Genomic DNA, 5,479 nt, shown 5'->3' on the forward strand with positions numbered 1-5,479 from the left:
TCACCAAAATACTGCAACAAGCCCGCTGGTAGCTGCAGCTGACAGCCCAGCAGTGCTCTGCATACAATTGCCTTCATTGACAGCAGCCATATCACGCACAGCTAGTACAGCTGCAATTTAGTGCCAGCTAGAGGTATACCAGTTGTTTTCTGCAGCACATTTTCTTCACGTTTCCAGCATTGAAAATAGGCTTCCCCAAGCAAAGTTCCCCCCAAACTGAGATAATTATTATAACAAATATACATTAAACATATAGATGAAGTACATTAATTTAAGTTTAATAGTGCATGTTCAGTGTTTTCTTCTTGTGCTATTTCTAGGCTAGATCATCCAGAAGATGTTATTGCATTTGAATGCACGCCTTGCTAAATGATGGCTGAAAGAGTAGGATGTGTCCTATATGCCATGGAGAATGGTGCTTCACTGAATGAGAGTGGAAGTGGATGGCCTGTTTTTGTTATTTGTGTACATTCTTTTCCTTGTTGTTGCCTAATGCAGCTCCTGACATATTGTAGGCATTCGTGAAATGTTAACTGAAAGAATAATGGAAAAGATGTCACCCAAAACATTGTTTTTTGTTTGGACCTTCTTCCTTTGATTGTTTTGTTTACAAGCAAATGTATGCACAGTGAAAAATGGATGAGAATTATGATCTTGCTCCTGACTTCAAATTATACTCAGTTGTTATTTGAATAAGATGTAAACAGGTATGCTATTGTTTTTGGCATAACTAGAAATAATTCTGTGTTTGCTCAAAATGAAATCTATAGTTTTTATTTTTTTCTTTTGAAATCTCCTTAGTCATGTTTTTCTCATTACTACATAGATTCTGGCACTCCGTTGTCAATAGAAATACATTTTAACTACATGAAACTTGAAATTATCTAGGAGCCACATGAAGATATAAAAAGATTCAAGTGAAATTAATTTAAATGGTATATTTTATTTAACCAACTACATCAAACATATTATAATTTCGACATGTGGCACTAGCCAGTTTTCAGGTGCTCACTATCTACATGTGGCTATAGAGGTTATTGTATTGGATGTGCAAAACCTAGTGTATTTATCCAGCAAAAGATTTGGCTGGTGACAGATTACAAGTTGTTTGTTAATCTTATGTTCATATATATATATATATAATATATATATATATATAATATATATATTATATATGTAATATATATAATATATATTATATATATAATATGTAATATATATATGTAATATATATAATATATATATTATATATGTAATATATGTCTTATATATGTAATATATATATTATATTACATATATATAATATATATATTATATATGTAATATATATAATATATATATATGCTTTAAAATAAGTCTGACCTTTAATTTTTCATTCTTTTTTTTTAAACAAAAGTAACACATTGACATATAAAACAAATTGAAATTATACTGGAAATAATAAATGAAAAGTAAAAGATTATCTTTTCCCCCACACTAGTTTTTTTCCTCCAAAATAATTACTGATAACTCTCATGTATATATTTTCAAGGCAAAAAACATGCTTATATATATAATATGAGAATATATATTTACATTTTCTGTCCACATGAATTCTTACACAAACAGAACTTTACTGCGCTCAGCTTTAATAATGAATAGAGAAAAATTAAATGAGATATCATTAAACATTTACTAGAATGGCAAAAATTAAAAAGACTGACAATATCTAGTGTTGACAGGGCATGGAGCATTAGCTCTTATACACTGCTGGTGAGAATGTGTATTGCTACAAAAATGTTGTAATCAGTTTGGCATTATTTTATATATTTGAAGAGACTCATACTAAATGACCTAGTATTTCTACTTCTAGTATATACTCTAAAGAAGCATTTGCACATCTCCACTATGAGAAATATGTAAGAATATTCACAGAAGCATTTATCATTATAACCCCAAATAGGAAACATCTTATTGGTTCATTCTGTACACAGAGTAAGGAGAGAGAGAGACTGAAGAAAGAGGCAGATTACTCCAGACGAGTAGTTGGTCATTTTTAAAAGCAAGAGAACTTATTTACAAGGCTTGTGTTGGGCGGCCACAAGAGGACTAGATCTCTGTACTACCCACCAGAAGCTTAAATGTTTATATAGAGTCCTTAACTTGGTTCAGTCACATATACTGTCCAGATGGTCTCAAACTCATACTTTTATTATAAAGTTGTGTCTTTGGGGCAGCTTCTAGCACAGGAATGGCAAGTAGAACACACATTCAAAGGAGATGGGTGAGGAGCCATGGATTGCCTAGGTCCAACTTGAGGGTCAACAGAGGTCATGTTCTCTCAATTACCTCTTCCAACATAACCAAAATGTCCATTCACAAATTATTTGATAAATTGTGGCATAATTTTACATAATGAAATACTACACATGAATGAAAATTAATAAACTACAGCTGTATGCATGCAATATTGGTATTTCCTACAATCTGAATTATAGAAGCAAGTCATAGAAAAATGCTTATATAGAGTGATTCTATTTCTAAACATGAAATAGGCTAAACCAAAGGCATGAGTAGCTACTAAAACTATACTTTTGTTGTTGTTGTTTAAATAAAGTGTCAAATTGATATTCCAACTTTTAGACAGGAAAGGCAAATATGTGAACAGGTAGGGACTTAACAAGTGGATTCTTAGGTCCTGGCAGCATTCTAATTTTTAACTGATGTGGTGTGTAGATCAGGGCTGCCTCTCTAAAGAGTAATTTGGCTGCATTTGGGTACATACTGAAAGTATATACCTCAGTGAAATTCTTCCATGGGTCCATAGGGACAGTCATGATAATGGTAGTGAAGAGTTGTAGGCAACTTAGGTGTCCATAACTGGGACAATGCATAAGCACAATGTGGTGGATACCCACTGTGGAATAACATACAGATATTAGAAATAGCTTACAAGATGTACACACATTAACCTGAATACATAGTGGCAAAAGTAGTTATTAAAAAAAGAACAGAACAAAGTTTATCAGTTGTTGGTACCTACTGACATTGCTTTTCACTTCTCAATGATTTTAGACTTTGGTTTTCTGTCTCCTGTTCCAACACTTCTGTCTTAACTCTTGGAAAATGCGATATACACATAAATGATTCCAATAATGCCATATCCTTTTACTTTCCTTCAGTGATCTTGTTTCTTATTCAAGCTCAGCTTACTTTTAAGAAAGATATACCTTTTAAAGGTATATCTTAGATACTTTTGTGACTAGAAACGGCAGTCTTTCTATAATATCAAATTCATGTATTCTATCATCTATTTCCTTTCTCTATTTTTAGCTAACTCTCTTTGGAACTTCCACTGAAACTATATTTTGATGCACCAAGGCCTCCAGTCCTATCACTTGCTCCTCTTGATGTCTTCATTCTCTTGTTCAGCCTAGATTCCATGGAAAATTTTTATAATCACACCTGAATATACACATTTTATATTTCATGTACTTACTTAGCCAAAAAAAAAAAAAATCCTTGTTAATTCTAACTCTTCTCCTACTCCAGACCTGTATCAAAATATATACAGAACACACAAAACAATGCTTATCAGTTTCACTGATTCATGACCTCAAAATCAAATGGGCTCTCAATGCTGTCAGATTACCATTTCAACCCCTCTTCTAGATGACTATTTCATACTTTCTCTCTAAACAAGCATCAATGCCTGATATCCTGTTCTTCTCAGCTTATGATTTTGCATCTTACTTCAATGAGAAAATGGAAATGATCAGAAGATGACTTCCAAAAACTCCCACTACCATATCTACCCATCTTCCAACAGCTACAACAGCACATAGCTGCCTTCCTTCATGTATTCATAGATGATTTATCCACTCTGCTCCCCTCACGTGTACACTATATCTGATCCTCTCCTGCACACTCAAGGACATTATACCAGTAATTTCTCTTTTCTCTCTCTTATATCGTCAAGTTTTCATTCTCATAAACTTCCATTTTACACTTTTTTTTTTTCTTGACACACTCCTCTACCAACTTTGTTTCTCTTAGGAGTCAAACTACTCAAAGATTTCTGTATTTGCAGCCTCTGATTTCTTGCCTTCCATAGTTTCCCTGGATTTTGCCTTAACTATTCCACAAAAAACAACTTTTGTTAAGGTTAATAATAATTTCAATGTTCTTAAGTCCAATGGCAAAGTTTTGTTTCTCCTTTTGCTTGACACACTGGCAATACTTGAAACAGTTGACCATACCTTCTTCCTTGACACATTTTCCCCAATAGGTTTCTAGCATATCACATTTTTTGGTTTTTACTGATCATGCCTCAATCTGTTTTGCTGGTGACACCTCTTCTTCCAAAAGTTTATTTTAGAGTGCTCCAAGTCCCAATTCTTAGTTACTTTTTTCTATACATTCACTTCCTTTGTGATCTTGTCTAGTTTCATGGCTTTAAATATAATATACATGTTGATTATTCCAAAATCTCTCTCTAGCTCAGGCTACTCTTCTGAACTCTCTATTTGTATAATAACACCTCCAACTCAACAAGTTCAAACTGAACTATTAATCTGCTTTACCTATCTAATTCATGACCCTATATTTTCAGTTATTTAGGCCAAATCTAGTAGGTCATTCTTGATCATCTCTTTATCTCTGACCTTATAGTTGGTCCTTAGCTCTGTATTTTCATTTGTTTCAGCTATTTTATCATTGTAAATTTAGTATATTGACACCTTGGATTTATGTTTTCTTTATTTTTTTTCCTTTGGGAAGAAACAATAACATTTTCTTTATTTTCTTAGGTACTTTTTCTTTAAGAGCTTATTTTTTATTTCAAATTATATGCCATTATTTCTTTCTATCTCCATTTCATCCAATTTCTTTCCTTCCTCCCTTTCTTTCAACTCTCTCTCTCTCCTTCATTTCTTCTTTTTTTCTTTTAATAGCATTTTTACTGTGCTAACACACTTCTTTCCTTCTTCCACCTCTATCAAGGCCTACTAATTCCTTTCATACCAGGTGGATAAATCCTCCATGATTTCCTTTTCCAAAGTGATATAAAATTCACAGAACTCCGGTATAACAACTTGATTTTTCACAATCTATTACTTCTATGTAGCCTGAGGCCATGAAGGTTAAGTGAAGAATTCGTCTTGGGCTCTGTGATATCTTAATTAGAGGGTTTAGTCTCTGTACTCTTTTTTCCATTTTTGTGCAATATTTTATATCAATTTTGATGTCCTAATAGGCTGTGTATCCTGATTCTGTTTTGTGATCCAAAGTAAAGTGAAATTTTAGCTCTGTTTTTAACTTCTGAGATGATTAGCCTATGTAGTTCTCTTGCCATTTCTTCCAGATGCCATTACCAAATTCTCCCAAGCACTAGAAGAGAAACACAACTGGAAGCTATTGTTATGCCCAAAGAAACTTTAGATTGACTAGTCTACTGACCATGGTGATTAGAGTAAGGGGTTTTGGGTACTGCATGGTAAAA

This window comes from Pteropus medius, unplaced genomic scaffold (assembly GCF_902729225.1).
Source record: "Pteropus medius unplaced genomic scaffold, Ma_sr-lr_union100, whole genome shotgun sequence".
In the NCBI taxonomy this organism is placed as follows: Eukaryota; Metazoa; Chordata; class Mammalia; order Chiroptera; family Pteropodidae; genus Pteropus; species Pteropus medius.